We start from the raw sequence: 23,067 nt of genomic DNA, 5'->3' as shown, positions 1-23,067 counted from the left end.
CTTTCTCTGTCCATACCCACCAAATAACTTTATTATTAAATATTATCGTAAAGATTAATAACTCAAGTGTGTCACAGTGTGCAAAAATATCACTAATAAAAGTGATTTTGCTTTGGTTGCAGATTATTGTTTGACCTCAATTGTGTTCAAGTGTAGGATGAAATTGTGGGTAAGGTTTTCCTATGAGTACTAAGAACATCATAAAACTCAGGTTTACCTCCTGAAGATGTGCTGTGCTGTGAGGAAGAAGCAGATTTATCCAGACACAAAATGAAAGTCAGAGAGAGAGAGAGAGAAACTGAAAGAGTTATTCCTGACCTTATCCGATACATACTTGTACCTAGACTAAAATAATTAGAATGGAACCCTCTTCTCCTTTACACCTTTTCAATTGTGGGTGTTACGTTACTCAAAGATGGAGTGGGGATGGGGAAAACTTATGACATTCAATTTAATTTCTCTTCACTATCTTGCAGCTGTATTGCATCTGTCTCTCTGTTGTTCCAAGAAAATAAAAGGAAACATGATGTAAGTTTACCCAGGCATAGAGGTGCTCCCACTCCCACAGTCATACACAGCTGACATATGGTTAACATCATTCCATCACACCCAATTTGTAATAGATTGATGAAACAGAGACTATTTGAATTCATGAAAATTATGGAATTATTGGTGCTATTCATTCTTTATTTATTTAGAAGCAGAAAATGTCAAGTTCCGGAGAAGTGAGAAATCTTCCTCTAAAGAAAATGAATCATGCACAATATACATATGCACCAAAATTCTTACTTGCTTTGGGTAAACGGGTAAAGAAAACTAAATTAAGTTAAAAGAAACAATACTGGTAAGTAATAAATATACATAGTAATCTTAGTGTTAAAAAAAATAGCTACCTATATTTATTACATATGAATTGAATTGTGATGGTATGTTGCAAACAGCCGTCACTTGTTCATAGTAATCTTAGTGTTAAAAAAAGTGATTTGCAAGAATAGACAGTCTTTGGTGCAATCGGAGCAGTCCATGATTAGAGCAGCAGGGGAGTTCCAAGAACTAAATGGCTGTTGGAAGAAGCTGTTCATGAACTTAGAGGTTGTGGTTTTGAAGCTACAGATACAGGCAGCAGTGAGAAGAGGTTGTGATCAAGGGGATGGGTGTCCATTATGATATCAATTGCCTTTTTGAGACAACACCATACATAGATGTCTGTAATAGATGGGAGGTGCGATGGGTCTGGCTATATTTGCTAACTACTGCCCCCTTCTGCATTCCTGTGCAATTGAATTGCCAAACCAGGCTGTGGCAGAACCAGCCACTACACTTTCCACAGTGCACCTATAGAAGTTCAATAGAGTATCTGATGACTTTCCAAATCTCCTCAGTCTCTTTAATAAATGGAGGCACACCGCACCCAAGGATTAAACTCACACCAAGTTCAAGCAGGGTAAAATCAACGAAATCCTGCTCCTTCAAGATTCTTTTTTATTGACGTGTAATAAATACACAAAATGCATCACCTTTGTCTCATTGGGAATTTTAGCATGATCTATGTTAAAAAGATAGCTACCAATATTTATTACATATGAATTGAATTGTGATGGTATGTTGCAAACAGCCGTCACTTGTTCATTGCATCTGAGAATAAGAGAGCTACTGACTTGCTTAGAATTCAAATCCAGAAAAAAAGCAATGTCTCCAGGAGAAATGCAGATTAATTTAAAAAATATGATCAATTTCAAGGTTTTGACAATAGAACTACATAAAATTTTATAGATTATAACCAAAAACTATTTTGAAAAAATAGAATTCCCACAAAGCTTGGCAATAAAAGTGCAAGTGTTGTAGTGTAAAATGATGAAAAGAATTATGTTTTTTTGACTGAAACCAAACTCTTTGTTAAAATATAGAATAATTAATGAATTACACCAGTAATTACACCATTTAACCTTACACCACAGTTGCAAAAATATTCAATTTGACACCAAAGAATTCTATAATCCTTTCTTACTTAAGTTATCAGACATATATGGTCATAAACAGATAATAGACGGGAGGTTGAATTTCTACATCTACTGTGTGGATGAAGTTATTGAATTAGTACATTCAGTTAACAATCAGAAAATCAGAATACTAATTCTAATTTTCAGTTTGATGAATTCAGATATCACCAAAAGAAAAATCTACATTTAAAACTTATGATAAATTCAACGATTGGATAACCTGTAAGGAGATCAATTTCGGGGCTACAATTACAAATATTAAACCTGAGCAAAAAAATTTAATGAGGATTATAAACAAGATTCAATGTTCTATGGATGAAACTACTGGAAATAGTGCAACTTTGAGATTGCACTGAATTTTAGAAGGAAAGCTGAAAATGCACAGGTGGCATGATATCGGCACATGTTTGAAAATTCCCTCACTCCTGTTTAAGTAAAGTGATAACCAACCAATTGATCTGCAAAATGATTGCTAAAATAATATTCAATGGAAATTTATATCAATTCTTTAACATGTCTGTTATTAACATCATGCAACCTGATTAGTTGAAATAGGCAGCAGTTATTATATTTTGCATTGTCATTGATACAGAGAGAACAACAAGGTTGAAAAGGCTAAATCAGGAAGTAAGTTTTATCATGAAATTGTAATTAAGTGATACCAAATTTTGATTTTAGAAGTTTGTAAATTGGAGGAGGAAAAGAATGTCAAAAAAGGAAGAAATTCTATGTTTATATGAATTAGAGTTGGAGAAAATACAAAAAAAAATATATTTTAATGAAGCAAAAGCAGGAAGGAAAATTATGTTGGGATTATATAAATTGCAAACTAAAACAATGTGTTCCTGCCATTGAATCTGAGTACAGATGTTTATGACAATCCTGTCAGTGTATTATATATCAATTCCTTATTCAAATTAATTTTAAAAAATAAAAATTTTGCCCAGCAAAATGGGGATGTCTGCAAATCTGGATTCCAGGAACTCTTGGCAGCCACCATTGAAAGCAAAAAGTTGAATGTTGTTTTCCCATCATTTGCATTTATAATTGGCCGGATGAATTGGATGGTGGTATCGCTTCCAGAGAGAAACCACAGAAGTGGGGTGGGTGGGATTTGGATGACTGAGCATTAACGGAATCATCCTTCACTTGATTATTGTTCCTGAATGCCTAGACAGTCTCAGGAAAGATATCTCTCCAAACTCAGTAACTCACTGGAAAGGTCAATTTGGGAATAAGAGAGCTTTTAATGTCATATAAGATGGTAAATCATTTTTCTGAAGTGAGCATCATTTTATTGCTTGTAATGAAAATATGGAGTACATTCAAAACTCCAAATATTTTGATTAAAATAAAACAAGGCATACATTTTGAAAATTTGAACCATTGCCAGTGTTCATGTAAACCAAATGTAATTTAAATCAGAGAATGTGCTGAGTTAAGAACCGAAAGGATATTTCCTCATGGTAATTTTTTTCTTAGTATTTTATTACAGGTAATATGAAATATATATTGTGTGCAAGATGGAAAATTAGGTAAAAATAATCTGGTCATTCTTTTGAAATTTTATCTTATGGTTACATATACTTGGTATTTATCTTTCTTTCTCCATCATTGTGGAATTATATTTAAAACAATGCAAAATAAGAGTATTTAGGCTAACCAGGCCATGCTTATCATTTAATTGATCACTAATATTTACTCCATGTGTAATTGAATCTCTGACTCAATTTTTTCAACTTTTCTCAGCTATTTATCTTACCAAAATAGGCATGATTCAGAAACTTACTTGAAACTGTTGAATTACTTACTGAGAGTGAAAAAAAAAATTCTCCCACTGCTGATGCGACAAAGGAATGAAATCAGCTTGGAGGAACCTTCCTGCTTAAATGGTTCTGCTTCATTCACAACCTATGGAATCATAACACTCGGGATATATATCTTTCTTTTGCTGTCTGCCCTGAATCACAAGCTTTTACTCTTACATACATGTTTTGGTGCTTCTGGATTCCATTCTGTTTCTAAATACTCTGCTTAATCCCTTCATCGTTCTAATCATCTCTTGATACCAACCTCTCAACTCATGAAAACAGACCTACTTTTCAAGTCTTTATTGCTGCAGATCCCTATACTGTACAATCAAGCATTCCAGGGAACAAAAAGTTATGATAGAGAGTAGTTCAGTAGATGTACAAGCAACCAGACTTTAAACCACTGCTGTGAAGACATTGAAATGTCACAGAGGTGGACAAGGAAATTAAATTTCAAAATGAAAATGAAGATTTTCTCAAAAAGCTGTGGAGTTTCCATAAAAATGCATCTAGATCCCTTAAATCTGTTGTCCTTACATGCCTGGCTATTTTTGATCAGACCCAGCAATGGTGATTGATTCTAATGGCCTGTTCAATGAGGTTGATTCTAATGGCCTGCTCAATGCGGTTGGTTCTAACGGCCTGCTTAATTCAAATGTCCAAAGATGGTGGCGCTGCCGGAGCTGCTGTGGCAGCAGTGTTGCCGCTGGTGACGAACTGCGGGGAGCGAAGGAGCAGAGATGCAGCGCTCCATCAGGATTCAGCCATCCAGTCGACTGCATCAGCTCCTCATGGGCTTTGTACGGCCCGTTGAGGGACCCGACAGTGGTTTTAGTTCAAATCCTGTGACCCCGGGTCTGGACCAAAGATGGTAGTGTCTATTAATTGGCAGCAGCCACAAGGGGCTGGAGACTCCAGAGAAGTGGAGGACTGGAGCAGGGCACCTGAAGGCAGGAAGGTCGCGCACCGTCTCAGAGGGAGAAGTGAAGGAGATGACCCGCTGGGATGGTGGTCATGGCGGCGGACCAGTGAGGGGGTTCTGTGGCTGAGGGTCCAGTGCATGTGGATGGCTGCTGTGCCTCGAGCCGAGGAACCCGCGGAAGCTGTGGACTGCTGCCAGGAGACTCGCATCAGGCTGCGGATTGCTGGAGACTGGCTTGAGCTGGCTGGATAGGTACCAGGTATCAGAACCAGAATGTGAGGAGGAGTTGAGCGTGCTGGAGAGTCCCCGACCGTGTCGGAGGCTCAGATCTGGAGCTCGGGTTGTCATTGATTTGGACTGGACACTGTGTGGCTGCGGGGGCTTGTTGGACTCTGGCTTTAATTTATTTACTCTTAATTTAGTCTATGTGTGAACTGAGTCCAGCGCGTTCGTTGAATGAAGTGATAGGAGAAGGTATTCGGTTCAACAGTCAGTTTATTACACCACACAGCACAGCACAGCACAAGAATAAAACTTAACAGAGCTCTGGGTCAGTCTGTTAGTTCATAGGTCACCTGCCAGTGAGCTACTCCCCGAGACTGACCCCTATTGTCCAGTTGGCACAGTTTATATAGGTCAATCTTATCACACAGAACAAAAGTTGTTTTCCCTGCTAGATCTTTTTGCATAAGGGTTATCACAAGTCATCTCCTGTTTTGCAGATTTCTGGGGTGTAGCCTTCCCATGTTAATCCTCCAGGCCAGACTATCCTGTTGTTTAGATCTGAAATTAATTCATCCCCAGATATTTCTAATCACCATACGGTCCCTGTCTGGCCAATTTCTGCTGTTCTCTTTAACACCTCCTCGTGCCTTAATCTTCCTCCTAGACTGGTTTTCCATTCCCTTTGATTCTTGCGGGCCATTCTTTGTTCTGATCTGGCCTGTGTCTCCTGTGCTACTTCCCACCTCCTTCAGTTGAGCATTCCTCCTAATTCGTTTTATGCATATCCTCTCCCTGTATCTTGGGAGCAGCCAATTTTGTTCAGCCAACTTTGCTCCATGCTGTGACAGCCACTTAGCCACATTCCTCTTTCCCTGACTCATGCAGTACAAATAAACTTATTGATTAATCATTTATTTCATAATGTTTTAACCCCTAGATTCCAACAGGCTGCAGAAGCAAATCTATGGACACTCTTTTGCTTCTCTCTCTCTCTGACTGTAAGAGGCACTTAGGCAATTCCTGCCGGTGGCGAATCTGTCTTCCTTGCAGCAGGCAAAAAGAAATTTCATGTAATGTGACACTTTTATTACCATGACAATAAATTGAATCTTGAAAAATTCAAGGATAATTATGGAAGAGCAATACATTGCAACAATGTCAATTACAACATTGTATTCTCCCCTCTCTTCTTCCTCAGCTGCATTCCAAATACAGCCTGAAACTGTCCATTGTAATTCCAACTGGGATTTTAACTGCAATTTTATATTTTAAGTTTTAGTCCTTTTTACAAGGGTAGGAGTGGCCAACACCAGAGGACATCTGTACAAAGCAAAGGGAGGAAAGTTTAGGGGAGGCAACAGGGGTACATCTTTTACCTAGAGAGTTGCGAGTGCCTGAAATGCCTTGCCAGGGGTGGTCATAGAGGCTGGACCAATAGGGGTATTAAAGAGACTCTTAGACAGACACATAGATGAAAGAAAAATAAAGGGCTGTGGGCTATGGAGGGTTTAGTTTTTTTTTTGGTAGGTATATATTGGTTAGCATAACAAGGGACTGTACTGTGCTGTAATGTTTTATATTCTATGTCCTCAACCAAATTGCCTCTTTAAATTAGCCTGACTACATTGAGAATGATGCGGATTCCACAATAAAATGCCTGCATCGTAATGGTGTTAATCATCCAAACCATTCTCGACTCCAGGGTCTGTCATCCATATACCGATCCCAGGAACTCTCACCTCAAATTTCCTAGGCACAAATTTCTGCACATAATTGAGGTCACACACTGCATGGGAAATGATGCTTGTGTACTTAACTGACAGAATGTGACTGATTGAAGATTAAACAGATTATTCTCCAGTAGAAGGTGGTAACTAGATGGGTTCCACTAGAACCAGTTATTGGGGCCTAGCTATTCACAATTTATTTCAACAATGTGGCTAGGAGGATCAACAGGTTTGTTGATGACATAAAACTATGTGGTGATATCGCAAATATATTAAATCCAAAGAGGTATCAAAAGGTTCTTCACTACCTTATGTGAAGTTGGAGCACAAAATGGGGAAATATGAGATTATCTAGAAAAGATAGAAACACTTAGTATTTGTTAGGTGGTGATATATTGGGGTATGTTGATACATGGATATCGATGTCTTTTACACATGTCACTGTAAGTTAACGTACAGTAGACAGGAAGGCCAGCAATCATTGGGCCTCTATTGCAAGAGGAGATGAATGCAATAGCAAAAATGATTGGAACAATCACATCTGAAACATTGAATAAAATTTGGATCTCCTTACATCAAAAAAAGAATATGTAATTACTATACAGCCAATGCTATGAAGACTTACCAATCTGCTTCCTGGGAAAGTATGTCTGTTGTATGAGGAGTGATTCAGAATGGTAGGCGTATATTTTCTAGAGTTCAGAAAAATGAGGGATGACTTCATTGAAACATTCACAATGTATACAGATCTTAACAAAATACAATGTATATTGGCAGGGTGTTTCCTTTGCCTGGGTGTGTAAAACCTCAGTATATGGTGTGGCCATTCAGGGCTAAAGAGAGGAAACATTTATTTTTGTTAGGAATTAAAGTACCTTTAAAGAAATTGCTCGAGACAAAAATTGAGAACAAAGAACATTTATTACTACAACAATGCAAAGTTGGGTGCTTCCCCTTACCCTGGGAATACACACACATACTGGGGCTCACCCAACTTTTATACAGTCAATTTCAGTATCAGAATGCCCTCCCCCTTACGTTCTTCTGCCCCCTGGATGGGTTTGGCATAGGTAATCCTTCCTGCCTACGTGCAGTTTCAGTACACTTGGAGGACCAGGGGGTATCCTGTGGGTGCCCCATCATGTCATTGTCCTTATTCACACCTTCCTGATTCTCTGGGCTACAGTCTCTTGATATGCAGAGTTGACTCATTCTATCTAGGGTTGGCTAATTTCATATGTATAAATCTGTGTATGGTTAGCTAATTAGAAATGTATGACTTGGTACTTCTGTCCAGGGCTAGGAGACCCTTATCTGATCCAGACTACCTCAACTTCCTACATTCTATTGTACCTTACCATTCCTTATCTTAGTCTTATGGTCTTGTCACAAAGACTAGAAGATTCTTATGTTAATCGTGCTGACTCTGCTTTCCTGCATCCTAACCCCCCAAGCTTATCCTGTTTGAACTGGTTACAGCCATTTTACTGATGAACTTTAGTTTCTTCCATGTTCATAATTTTAGATCAATTTTCCCATCTCTCACAATCCTCACTTTTCTTTTAGATCAGTAATACTGATCTTTCACCATGATCAGTGTTACTGATCTTTGGCTACTAGTGTCAGTGTGACTGATCCCCCCCCTTCCTCACTTTTCTTTTAGATCAGTAATACTGATCTTTCAAGTGTAAGGTGTAGTTTTACCCAGCTGGTCAATAACCGAATTGTAATATCTGTGTAGAGTTTTTTAGGTAGGGGAGCACCATGAAGATCAGAGTAGCGAGTCCAGCTGCTTATTAGGGTTGCGAGTATCAGGCTCCAGTTCTCAGTAAAGAGTCTAGTCCATCCCACATCAGTCCGAAGTTGTCACGTCTGAACATGGGCATGGGCAGATTCACGTTGAAACATTGAAGCAGTGTCACCCGACTTTTGTAAGCATTGTCCTGACGAAGTCTGTGAGAAACGCTGCCTTCAGCAGCGAACGAGTAGTCAGGCGGTTCCGTTGAATTGTGGCTAGTATCTGATGTCCTCTTCAGCCCCGAACCCTAGGGCTACCGATCTCCGAAGGCTGTTTGGAGCCTGATATTAAAGTGTCAAGCAGCTCACGTTGTTGGAAACTGGTGCTCCCCTTCACGGGGTGATGAAAAGTGACCAAGTTGGGGGGGATTGTTTCTTGTGATTTAACTGTGTGTTGCAGCTTGTCTGCTAACATTAGCATATATATCATTGAACTTGTGAGTTGCAGCCTGTCTGTGTACATTAGCATATGTATTAACTCTCTCTCTCTCTCTCTGTTACATGTACAATCCTGACTACCATTCTGTCTGTCTTTGTCCCACCATGTCCTTTGTGCTATCGCTTCAAAACTCCTGTCTTTAATACCTGTGTAGGCTAAGATACAAATTAGATGTACTCCACTAAAGCTGTTCAGTTCCCCTGGTCCGTATTGGAATCCCTTGTTAACCCATATCCCACTATGACTATACATTAAATCTATGCCCTGTCTACATTCTAAAGGAGCACAATTGTAACCTCTGCTGCCCCTATTCCAGGGGGACTTAAAACATTAACGAACAATATTCCAAAAAATGAGTAAAACAACAATGAAAGTAAAACCCATTGAACGCAGCAATAAAATATAACAATAACTGAATAAACAACAATAAATGTAAAGCTCATTGAAAACAACAATAAAATACAACAATAGCTGAATAAACCACAATAAATGTAAAGCTCATTGAAAACAGCAATAAAATACAACAATAACTGAATAAACCACAAAAAATGTAAAGCTCATTGAAAACAGCAATAAAATACAACAATAACTGAATAAACCACAAAAAATGTAAAGCTCATTGAAAACAGCAATAAAATACAACAATAACTGAATAAACCACAATAAATGTAAAGCTCATTGAAAACAGCAATAAAATACAACAATAACTGAATAAACCACAATAAATGTAAAGCTCATTGAAAACAGCAATAAAATACAACAATAACTGAATAAACCACAATAAATGTAAAGCTCATTGAAAACAGCAATAAAATACAACAATAACTGAATAAACCACAAAAAATGTAAAGCTCATTGAAAACAGCAATAAAATACAACAATAACTGAATAAACCATTAAAGAAACGAAAAAAAAATGTAACATTACGGCACTTTGTCACGGCGCAGTGTAAGTTTCAGGTCTGATGGATGAGGAACTGCACGCCAGGTTGAGGTTTGAATCTGTGTGTTGTGATGTTGTGGTTCAGAAGCTGGTTTAATTCTTTGAATGTGGGTCCAGCCTTTCTCTCTTGTTCTTACTGCGGTGTCTGTAATTAAAAGTACACAGAAGGGACCATCCCAGGCAGGTTTTAGTTGATCCTCTTGCCATGCTTTTACATAAACACAATCGCCAGGTTTTAATAAAATGAATAACAATCTGACTTTCCTTTGTGTTAGTGTAAAAATTGTAAAATGAAACACAAACCATATTTGCATGGGTTTTGAATATGTTAGACCTTATTAAAATGCAGTTGGAGCTGCTTGTCTGTATGGGGCACAACCCTCCAATTTGTTAGAGTGAGTACATAACAGACATTGCAGCACAAGAGCCCCTGCAAGAGAACTTGAAACATATTCAACCTTTAGTTCTGCCTTAAGTAAAATGCCTTGTGCCACAGCTCACAGGAGCTGGCCTTATTTAAAACAGTCTGTAAAACAGGCACCAAAAAAAGTTAAAAGATGTTCTTATGAAGATTGCACACACAATAATTTAAGTACAGGCTAGTTTCTATTATATTCCACTTAAAAGTTCTGCTGCATGAATCCTGGAGCTTGTGGAGTCATTATTGAATCAAGAAATATTGGTACCATGCCAATCTCATTCTAACATGCCAATTTCTCCAGTCCTTAAGTCAAGATGTACTGAATAGCATCTGGTACAAGATCTGTGAGTTCTTAATGATATTATTCTTATGCACCCAATTGTTCTGAACTATGCCACCAATTTAAATCATATTCCACCTATTGCAGTACTCACACAGCACCATAGACCAGTTCGCAGGTTTATTTCTCCATTAAGTTGAATCCAGTTGCGCAGGGTTTACCTCCATGATTATTTACAATGTAACTTCCGCACTACCGGATTTAAATATAAACCTGATGAATGGGGGAAAGTTATCATGAATTAAATAACAGCGGCAATACAGAGAAATTGTGCTGAGGCATTAATTTCACTCCAGAGGAAAATGCACCAGAGAAATGAATGATTAAACTTATAGGAATCCCCATAGGAATCCCCAGAGGTATCTTTATTCTCCAGAGGTGGGTGATCTTTAAACTCACGGACCTTGACTGCTGAATGTGTAGAAGAAATGTATTAAATGTGTTGATAGGGCTCCATACCTCTAACTGCAAGACAAGAGCCTGAAGCCTCAATTTCAAGTGCCACAGTGCACTTAAAGGGACATGCACAATCCCCCTTCAACTGGCTGAACCAGCCACTTTACACATCAGATCCTTTCTTTATCTTACATACACTTAAAATAAGACGTGTAGAACTCACCCTATTTGCGCAAACATTTCTCCCTGCAAATGTTATAACATCACAACTCTCAGGTACTCCCTGTGCAAAATCACATTTGAATACAATTTATTTCATAAATTGGAATTAACTGGTAGTTAAATTCGCTAAATCTACAGTATTGAAAAACAATCATTTATGACATTTAATTTTTAGCATGAATTTTAATCAATATTGGTCAGTGACTGAAGTGGGAAGTCGTGATTTATGAAATTATCTCTGGTCTCTACTCTCTCACTCCCTGCACTTCTCCCAACATTCAGGAGCTGGCACACAGTCCCTGCCTTTTTCCATGTTACTCATCTACTATTACTTTAACTGCTTGCATCAAAATGTTAGCCTTTGCTTTCTGCTTATCCTCAGATGTCTGGACAAATGCTTTTTGTGTGATCTGTAGAAGCTGGGTTATTCCCTGCTCATGCCAATTTTCTGTCTTTTGTAATTTTCTCCTAATGTCTGGGGCTGAGTTGGTAACAAAACCTGTTAGTACCAATTGTTCCCCTGCTGGGGATTCTATGTCGAGACCCCCATATTGTATATATATTTGGTCCCAAAAATTGGTCTAACTGTTCGGCACATCCCTGGGGATCTTCTATCAGGGAGGTCAGTTCTTTCTTAAAGTTGCGCACTTCAGTACTGGTCAGGGGCACATTTACGAAACCGAGACCCTCTCCCGTGGGAACTTCCCACAGTGGTCTCATCCAGTTGGTTTCTTAGCTTATTAGGTCTGGGTTCCTGCTCCCTGGGAAATGAATCAAAGGGTTCTGCCCTTTCTTCCTGAAGAGTCTCACGCTGTTCTGAATTAAAGTTACCTCTCTCTCCTGTCAACAGAGGTGGTAATCGAGTGCTTTGTGAGCAAGTTATCATACCACTCCTGCTCTCTTCTCTCTTCTCTAGTGGTGGGGGAGGTGGGGAAGGTGCAGAAGGGTAGGTTATAGGAGGGGAAGGAAAGATAGGAGCCGGCATAGGAGGAACATAAGGTGGAGGGAGGGAATGTAACACATCCCAACCCTGTGATTCAGGGACAAAAGGTTCCTCCTCTCTCTTATCCCTGAATTCTTTCTCATTCAAAACCAGCTGTTCAATGGATCCCTTGAGCCAGCAGGCTGCATATTCCCTGCTCTCAACATTGTCTTTCTGGTTTTGATAGAGCCATAGGTTCAAAGCTTTACACATCCATTCATCCTCGGATCCGAATTTTGGCCAGTACACGGAGCTCCCTTTAACCGGGTATTTAACCCATTCAATACAACAATACCTGACCATCGTCAGTTTGTCTTTACCACGGGTCTTTCCTGTGCCCCACTCAGATAACATCAACCCAACCGGGCTGTACGTAGCTATCTGGTGGTCACGTCCTGTGTCAGGACTCTCATCTTTACTGCCCGCTATTCCCATGCTTAGGAACAAGTAAAACACTCTTACCGAGTTCTAGTAGTACTACTCTAGCGCGCTTCCTTCCGCCATTTGTTCTCAATGCCTCTTCTCGGATATCACTCGCTTCTTCCACTGACCAGCCACCCGTCGCCCGTGAGTCCAGCTGAATCAGCCGGGGTGCACCTACTCTCGTCGTCGGGGTACTCTGTCAGTGGAGGGAGTGTGATCCCGGACGAGCCCCCATTTGTTAGGAATTAAAGTACCTTTAAAGAAATTGCTCGAGACAAAAATTGAGAACAAAGAACATTTATTACTACAACAATGCAAAGTTGGGTGCTTCCCCTTACCCTGGGAATACACACACATACTGGGGCTCACCCAACTTTTATACAGTCAATTTCAGTATCAGAATGCCCTCCCCCTTACGTTCTTCTGCCCCCTGGATGGGTTTGGCATAGGTAATCCTTCCTGCCTACGTGCAGTTTCAGTACACTTGGAGGACCAGGGGGTATCCTGTGGGTGCCCCATCATGTCATTGTCCTTATTCACACCTTCCTGATTCTCTGGGCTACAGTCTCTTGATATGCAGAGTTGACTCATTCTATCTAGGGTTGGCTAATTTCATATGTATAAATCTGTGTATGGTTAGCTAATTAGAAATGTATGACTTGGTACTTCTGTCCAGGGCTAGGAGACCCTTATCTGATCCAGACTACCTCAACTTCCTACATTCTATTGTACCTTACCATTCCTTATCTTAGTCTTATGGTCTTGTCACAAAGACTAGAAGATTCTTATGTTAATCGTGCTGACTCTGCTTTCCTGCATCCTAACCCCCCAAGCTTATCCTGTTTGAACTGGTTACAGCCATTTTACTGATGAACTTTAGTTTCTTCCATGTTCATAATTTTAGATCAATTTTCCCATCTCTCACATTTTCAAATGATGGAAATATTTTGGATTTTTAATCTCTCTACAGCTCCTCCCTCTTACCGTAATCTATCCTTCTAGTTTTAAACACCCGTACCATTGGAAACAGACCCTATCCACATCTCTCATAATTTTATATACCTTTAACATGTCACCTCTCAGGCTTCTTTGTTCCAGAGAAAATCGATTCAGCCTCTTCAATCTCTCCTGATAACTCAAACCCTCCGATCCAGGCAATATCCTTGTGAATAATGATTAGCTGTATCAAATCTTTCTCAAGGAGTGGTGAACAAAACCGTAAAAGTGTGGCTTAACATTTTATACAGCTATAACATTATGTTCTAATTTTTGCACTCATTGTCTCAGCCAATAAAAATGAGTGTACTATATGCTTTCTTCACCACTTTGTCTACTTGTGTTGACACATTTAGGTAACTATGGATTTGTATACCTAGGTCATTCTGTTCAACAACCTTCCTCTATTCACCATGGATGTTCTGTTCTGCTTAAAGTTTTCAAAATGCATCACTCATGCTAGTTAAATGCTATATGCCATTCCTTTGCCCATATTTCCTAGATAATCTAAATTGTGCTGTAACCTGAAGCATTCTTCCTTATTATTCACTATCTCGCCCATTTTGGAATCACCTGCAAACTTCTTATTCAATGCTACCCACATTCTCATCCAAATCATTAATAAATAAAACAAGCAACAGTGGAATCATCAGACATCCCTGTGGCAGTCTACTAGTTGCAGGCTTGATGGGCCAGATGGCCTACGCCTGCTCCCTTTTCTTAGGGATTATCTCTATGTTCCCTGTGCTGCTTGGAAAGGCAAAAATAGCTCCACAATAAATGTTACACTATTAGTTGTAAATTAAATATAAGGAATTTTTTTTTAATGCAACGTTTGACTAATGAGTAAATAAATGCTCAGTCTATCAGAATAAGCCACGTCAGGCAAAGAAGCTTCAGCTCTAATTTTGATCAAATATCTGAAGGAGACCAAATGTTTCCTTGATCAATTGTGGAATGCAATCATTCTGACTCATCCATCAACATCAAACATTTTCTTTGTACCCGAAGGCATAAAAAAAACCAATGTTCACTTTCCTGAGCAGGTTAATTTCATTTGCAATTTCTCTAGATGTTTTTCAACCACTTTTATCAACCATTATAGATGATAGAAACATCTGAAGGATCGCATGCAATTACTGATTTGTTTGTATTGCTAAAGAGAAGTAGGCTTGAAACTTGATGAATGGCAAAACTGCTTCTTGTCATATAATATTTTGTGTTCAGTGACTTAATTTATGTTAAAAAGCCATGCCCTATTGTGATAAATACCTTCAAGAATTAAAGGATTTTTATTTTAAAACATATTCTGATGGTAGAGTGGTATAAGAGCAGGACAATTTAACCTGGAGCATGTACATTTATTTTTCTCCACACCTTTTCTAAAAACATTTGGCAAAGCAAACTGTGTGTATAAAGCATGGATAGTTTGCTATAGCATGCTTTGTGCCAACACAGAAAGTGATCATCTACCCTGCCATGCCGATTCCTTCATTTCTGCTAAAAGATCTGCCAATTTAACTTATCACATAATAAGTAAATCACGGATGTAACACAGAAACACTACTGAAGAAGGTTACGGCTAAAATCTTCATAGTCATTTGTGAGATTGCATGTTACTACAAGATAAAGACTCAGATCTGGGACTGATCACTGCAAAATTCTTCTTGCTCTTTAAGGTCTAGGTTTCTAGCCAGTTAACCAATTTTTCATTCATGGCCCTGGAATCAACTTTGTGTGCATGAAGCTACATTGATTCTTTGTCGCACTGCATGTCGAGGCCCATTTTACTCGTGAGCCATAGTACAAAATGTCGGGCATCACTAATTTAGCTTTGAATAAGTACAAACTTACCTTCACATGATCTGTTCAATGCACAAAGGATTTTAACTAAGTTTGAAGCCAGGTGTAGCTGGGGGGATTATGAGAGAAAGAGATGGAGAACTGGCTGCAGATTATCGATTTGTGAAAGAGTTGCATTGAAAATCGGTTGTCAGCGATCATTAGTTGGCTGGGTTTGTTGTCACTACTGAGGTGGGATGTCAGAGTAACATAGAGTCACACAGTATAGAAACAAACTCTTCACCTCACCAATCCATGCTGGCCATCGTACACATATAAACTAATCCCGTTTACCAGTTCTTAACCTGAAGCCTTCTAAGCTTTGGTTAGTTATGGGTGGGGGGGGGGTAAATTTTGTCATAACAAAATTTGAAAGGTGGATGGTAAGGTTGTGGCCTCTGTTAGATGATTGAAATTCTGAAGTAAAGGTGGGATCAGGTGATCACTACCAGGGATGAGGTATTCACTACCCATTGGGGGAGTGGGTCAAGTGATAAGGGCTAGTACAGTCTTAAACAATCGATCAGCAGATAGGATGGTCAGGTAAAACTCATGAGCTTGGGTGAAGATAGGAGTTGTTACCTTAGGCCAGTGGTTCTCAACCTTTTTCTTTCCACTCACTTGCCACTTTAAGTAATCCCTATGCCATAGGTGCTCTGTGATTAGTAAGGGATTGCTTAAGGTGGTATGTGAGTGGGAAGGGAAAGTTGAAAGTCACTGCTCTAGACCCAATTATTACTGAAATATTTTGCTTGAGATAAAATGTCATTGGCCCATTTCCTTTGGTGTTATGAAACGGTGCACATAAAATAGATACAATTAAAACAGTGGTTTTTAAACTTTTTCTTTCCACCCACATACTACTTTAAGCAATCCCTTACTAATCACAGAGCGCCTATGACATAGCGAATACTTAAATTGGTATGTGAGTGGAAAGAAAAAGGTTGAGAACCACTGCCTTAAGGAAAGGCACAGAAGGGTCAGAAAGCACATACATTAACATGGCCCTACCTGAGACAGGTTTCTCATTCCAAACTCAAGCTGGCTGTGGCAGAAACCTTTAAGTTTTACTATCTGCCAGAAAGCAGTACTATGGAAACCTGGTTGAGTGACTGCTTCAGTTTAAAGGTGTTTCAGATTATGTGAACTCTGCTTCTTCTTCCATATATATGGCCTGAACTTCCAAATGTTTCCAGCACTTTCTATTTTATTGCTAGTTTTCAGCATTCACAGATTTTATTTTTGCTTGTGGATGCTTTGGACCAATGCAGCCTAACTTCTCCCAACAATCCTCTCAACAATCATTGCTTTAAGAACGGTTTCATTTTATTTGCATCAGGCAAGGAAAACAAATTAACAGTACAATTTGTATTGGGATGTGTCTGGTTGAATTTCTAGACTGGTCTGATCTAATGCAAAGTGACCAGCACTGATAAGGACATGACAAATTTCTAGTCAATTGTCTCTTGCATTGGGCATTAAATTGAGTTAATGGAAAAGCGGCAAATATTTCATGCCAAGAGACTTCTGCTCTTTATGTATTTTTAAAAATTAGAATAAGGAGAAAAAAGTAGGAAAGAAAGAAAGAAGGAAAAAAAGAAGGAAGAGATTGAAAGAAGGATAAGAAAGAGAAATTAAAAGAAAGAAGGAAGAGAAAGAAAAAAGAAAGAAAGAAAAGAAAAGAAATTTTTCTGTGCACCTAAGTAAGCAGGCAATGTTTTGGTTTTAAGTTCTGACCAAAAACATAGCTCTATTACCACACTCTCTTAAAAAAAATGACACTGGTGTGATAACCACTTTTGTACTCAGTTTTCTGAAAAGTGACTTGAAATCACAGACAGTGTTAAGCATATTATAAAACGAGCTGCAGAGCACACCTAATGCAGGTCTTAACTGGTTCTCCTGAACATATGCAGCAAATGATAGTGTTGGCAGCAGGCCCAATTACATACTTTGTGACCACATCTACAGCGGGCATACAAATGCTATTAATGAGAAATGATGGTCGCTGACAAAGTGGAAACAGAGAGTCGCTGACCAAATGGGAACATTCATACTCAAGAACAGCTGTTGGAGACATGGTTCTTTCCCTGACTCTCTAGCATCAGATCCTGTTTCTATAAGAGGGATGAGAAATGGCAAGGTGTTACTCGCAGTCTACGCTTTATTCTTGGAATAATCATGGAAGGATATCCTCTGACTATTAACCTGGAAAAAAAGACATAATGATCTTTTAATATTAACTGTTCATATCACAAGCTGTAAGTCTGTTTAGGATCATTAGCTTTTATGTTCTGCATATGGCTCTTGTAAGTGCTTCCCTACGTTTGATACAAGTTTAACATTAGGTGATCAAATTGTGATATGTTAGGTGATAAAGGCAGTGGACTGTGTTCAGCTGATAGGTTGTTGCAATTCAATAGATTAGGGTGGGTGAGAGGTCATTATTTCAAGCTGTGCAGAGCCAGATCTAGGTTAAATTTCAGAAAAAAATAAATGCATCAGCAAGTGTTTTCTAGGTCACCTGGTAAAACTGTGTGATTTTAAGATGACTGAACTGTAATGAGTTCATTCCAGGTTTCAACATAGCGAATGTCAGGCTTATCATTTTGGCCACACACCTTGTCATAGCAACTAAATTGTACTCTGAGTTATTCACAGAAAGAAACAAAGATGCTGAAAATATCACAGATGAGATAAGCCAGTTATCTAATGGTAGGGTTCGAGCAAACAGCATCAGTGGGCAGGGAAGAAAGTACGATGACTTAACTCCTGACTCTCCTTGAATTGATTAATTTAGTTACTCCCTCATATATGAACAAATTATTTTAAATAAGCTTGGGAAAATTATTTATTTTACCACTTATCAGTCTTGCCAATAAGATTGAGCACAATCGTGATATATCTCAAATATTTCTATTCAATTCCACCATTCAAAAAGGTCATGGCTCATCTTACTATGGCAAAAACACTGAAATGCTGGAGGAACTCAGCTGATCTTCTCAGCATCTGTAGGAGACAAAGATATATTGCCAACGTTTCGGCCCTGAGCTCTTCTTCAAGGAAACAAAGATAGGGCACAAGCAGGATATATCAGAAAATTTCAACATTCCAACAATGGCGGAGGAATCCAGACCATTAAATGTGTTAATTGGATGTGATAATGGATTAGGTAGAATTGATCATGTCTGTGCGAAAGGAGACAGGGAATGGAGAGGCGACGGGAGCAGCAAGGGGTAGGGGGAGATCTTACTATGGACTCAGTTCCACTGACCCACCAATTCACCCCTGATTCCCCTCATTCAAATATCTATTTCTATGTGCTTTAAAAGCATTTAATGAGGCATATTTTACTGCTTTCTTCTTTGGCTTGGCTTCGCGGACGAAGATTTATGGAGGGGGTAAAAAGTCCACGTCAGCTGCAGGCTCGTTTGTGGCTGACAAGTCCGATGCGGGACAGGCAGACACGGTTGCAGCGGCTGCAGGGGAAAATTGGTGGGTTGGGGTTGGGTGTTGGGTTTTTCCTCCTTTGCCTTTTGTCAGTGAGGTGGGCTCTGCGGTCTTCTTCCAAGGAGGTTGCTGCCCGCCAAACTGTGAGGAGAGAATTCCACAGATCCACTACTCTCAGGGACAAGCAGTGTCTTTGCATTTTCGTCTTAAGCCTACTCCCCTGAATCTGGAGGTCGTCTAGTTTTTGTCTCACTTTCCAGGGGACACAACTTCCCTGCTTTTATCTTTATTTCTTTCATAATTGGATGTATTTTATGGGATTTCTCTTTGTCCCCCCAACCCCCCACCTTCAAAACATTAATGAGAATAGCCCCACACTCTTCCATATCTCCTCATTTCCAGAATCAACCTGGGAAACATCCTTTGGACCACTTTTAAAGCCAGTACGACCTGGGTTAAGTCAGGAGACCAGAACTGCATGGAATCCTCCAGGTGCAGCCTTACCAGTCCCCTGTGCAGTTGTAGAACTGCCCTGATCTTAAATTTAACCCTGTAGCAAAGTAGGACAACATCCCATTTTCATTCTAGACTATCTGTTGCACCTGCAAATGAAATTTTTGTAATTCATCTACTCCCTGCTCTCTGCGCAACAGCATGTTGCAATTTTTCACCATTTCAATAATAGCCTGATCTGTTGTTTTTCCTTCCAAAGTGGATAACATTATATTTAAAAACATTATTCAGTACTCTATCTGCCAACCTTTGCCCACTCTCTTACCTATAATTTTTTTCCCCTCCAGACTATCTTTCTCCTCTACGTAATTTGTTTTTCCACTCAATTTAGAGTCATTAGGAAACTTAGATACATTATACTGATCCCCTCTTTCAAATAATTTACATATATTGTAATCAGTTGTGGGCCCAACGCTGATCGCTTCAGTGCCTCACTAACCATTGATTATCAATCAGTGAAAGACTTGTTTATCCCAACTCTCATATTGGTTAGCCAATCCTCTATCTATGCCAATATATTATCCCCTACTCCATGTATTTTTAAAGAGAAACATGGAAACATAGAAACATAAAAAAATGGGTGCAGGAGTAGGCCATTTGGCCTTTAAATCCTACACCACCATTCAATATGATCATGGCTGATCAGTATTCAGTTCCTGCCTTCTCCCCATACCCCTTGATCCTCTTAGCCACAGAGGATCAAATCTAACCTACTCTTAAATATTGACAAGGAACCAGCATCAACTACTTCCTGTGGCAAAGAATTCCTCAGATCCATCACCCTCTGAAAGAAGAAATTTTTCCTCATCTCAGTACTAAAAAACTTCCCCATTATCCTTAAACTGTGACCCCTGGTTCTGTTTTTTTTTCCAGCACTGGAAACAACAAGTCTGTCTAAACCCTTAAGAATTTCATATGTTTCCATAAGATCCCCCCTCAATCTTCTAAATTCCAGAGAATACAAGCATAGTCTATCCAACCTTTCTTCATATTCAAGTCATTCTTCTCTGAACTCCCTCCATGGCGAGGATGTCCTTCCTCAGATAAGGAGAGCAAAACTGCATGCAGTACTCCAGGTGTGGTCTCACCAAGACCCTGTACAGCTGTAGCAGGATCTCCCTCCTCCTGTACTCAAATCCTCTCGCTATGAAAGCCAACATAGCATTCACCTTCCTCATTACCTGCTGCACCTGCTTGCCCACATTCAGAAGTTTTTTGTCTGGCATCTTGTTGAATGCCCTCTGAAATGCTAAGTATACACCATCCACCTGTTCCCCTCTATCTACTGTACTCATATCTTCAAAAACTACAGTACATTTGTTAAACATGTTCTGACCTTCCTGAATCCATGCTGCATCTGCCTGATGGAACAATTTCCATCCAGATGTCTCTTCATTCTTTCCTTAATGATAAATTGAAGCATTTTTTTCCAGCTCTGAGCATTAAGCAAATCTGCCTCCTTTCTTAAAAAGTGGTATTGCATTTGCTGTCTTCCATGCTGCTGGGATCTGCCCAGAATAGAGAGAATATTAGCAAATTACTGCAAATGCATCTGCTAGAACTTTCACCATTTCTTTCAGCATTGCATTCAGGCCAGAGGACTTGTTTACTTTTATGCCCACTTGCAGAATTCTCTTGAGAAAAATTCTCTTGAGAATTTGCTTTGTAAAATAAATAAATCAGCCCCCACAATCCGGCCCAACTGCTCTGTTCATAAATAAACTAGCTCTAGCGCTGCTGAACTGAATCAGCATGAAAAGCTGGATATTCCAAAGGGCCTCTAGATCATATTTTTTTCTGTACTTATATCAAAGATCATGGAAAGGGAAGGAAAAAAAATTGGGAAAGCCTGTTCTTGGAATCCAAAAAATTCCCTGCATTGTAGCAGAGCAGCAGGTATGGAACTGCACTAACAGGGTTGCAAGCCCTTATATTCAATAAATCTGGCAATTACTGGGTTCCCTCAAAAAAAAAATTAAAGATACTAAAGCTGCTGCTTTATTGTAAAAACCCCCTTTTCACATGACCTTTGAGCCCAGCTTGCAACATATATGCAGCAGGAGGTTATCACAAACAGTAACAATCTCTCCCCCATCAAGCTGCACAAAATCTCTCACATTCTGAGAATATTGAGAACACTACTTCGGCTAAATAATAAGGTATGTAAAGAATCATAATTTAAAAAGAAGGTAGAAGACACAGGAAACAATATCGCACCCAATGCTCGTGCCATCTGGTAGAAATAGTCAAAGTACAACAAATAACCAGGATATTTAAATTGCATGAGCATATTGTCCAAAACTATTAATGAACAGTCTGCAATATTTTATGTTCAAGATTTATTGAATTTAGACTCTTTATGTAAAATTGTCCATGACTTTAACTGATAAGATATGTTTACTTTTGGTACTATTTTAGATGGATCATAAAATGTCGTTATCATTCGTAAGCACACAAATAAATACTTTTTAATGGAAGCAGGAAATGTTTGTGTTGTAGCAGCATGCGAACCAAGACGTGACCCAATTCACAAATTTACTGGCAAAAGTGACGAACACGAGGGCCCCGCAGGGACCAACAGCCGTCGTTCCGCGTGACTTCCTGCACAGCAGGAAATAGTGGCTGCGATGACGTTAATCCTGTCATCAGTGACAGGGATTGAATATAAACAGAGCTGGAAGTGCAGTAAATCAGTCTTCAACCTTGACTCGTGTGTGTATCGTTCTTGTTCCACACTTCAAGTGCAGCGCATGCTACATTGGTGACACTGAGAGATAATGGACCCAGCAGCTCCCCACGTGGTCTCACTAAAGCTGCCAATGCTCTGGATGTCACAGTCGCACATGTGGTTCAAATAGGCCAAGGCCCAGTTCCACCTTCAACAGATCGCTGCCAACAAAACCCACTACTACTAAGTAGTGAGCTCGTTCATCCAGGACACAACAGCGAGTGTTGTCCATTTCCTATGATAGCCTTCGGAGCAAAGCAAATATGGTGCCTGCACTTTTGAGCTATCGCAGTACTAGCGCGCTGTCCATTTGCTTCATGTGAACGGTTTACAGACAGTGGGCATCAGTGGCAAAGTGGGTATTTAATGTCCATCCCAAATGACCCCTGATAATGGTTCAGAAGGCCAATTTGGAAAACAGCTCAATCAATCAGAGAGGTGCATCTGGAGTCACACCATAGGCAGATTAGGGAAAGATGATAAATTTTCTTTCCTGAGCCAAGTGGTTTTTCACAACAATCTTGTGGTTTCATGGTCATTCTTACTGATACTACCTAATTATCCTTGATTTGTTTAACTTCTTGAATCTTAATGCCTCGACTCTCATGTTGGGATTTAACTGATATCACATCCACATCCAAGTGGTCCAGGATTCTAGATACCATTTTTTGGCTGTTGTGTCCTGATTCTATGGAAACTCCAAATTATGAAAATGTCAGAAGCTCCTTTTTTAACACATGCTGATGAATATGTGAGAGTATGCCCATTAAGATTATAATCATTTAAAACACATTTACTGCATAAACTGCAGCAAATGATGACAAAAATATTGATGAGATTTTTCTGAATGAACTTATTACAACTAATGAGCCATGAAACTAAGGCTGCCGA

General features: G+C 39.3%; 1 long non-coding RNA gene across 1 annotated transcript; it reads left to right on the top strand.

Moving 5' to 3' along the window:
* Nucleotides 1-704: 704 nt before the first annotated feature.
* Nucleotides 705-22,155, top strand: LOC138756105 (uncharacterized). The gene is made up of 3 exons (XR_011352749.1): nt 705-844; nt 2,593-2,627; nt 21,867-22,155. It is a non-coding gene; the product is annotated as an uncharacterized lncRNA (long non-coding RNA).
* The last annotated feature ends 912 nt before the right edge of the window (nt 22,156-23,067 follow it).

This window comes from Narcine bancroftii, chromosome 3 (assembly GCF_036971445.1).
Source record: "Narcine bancroftii isolate sNarBan1 chromosome 3, sNarBan1.hap1, whole genome shotgun sequence".
Lineage (NCBI taxonomy): Eukaryota > Metazoa > Chordata > Chondrichthyes > Torpediniformes > Narcinidae > Narcine > Narcine bancroftii.
The sequence above is the reverse complement of the archived record's forward strand: the minus strand, read 5'-3'. Positions and strand labels throughout refer to the sequence as shown.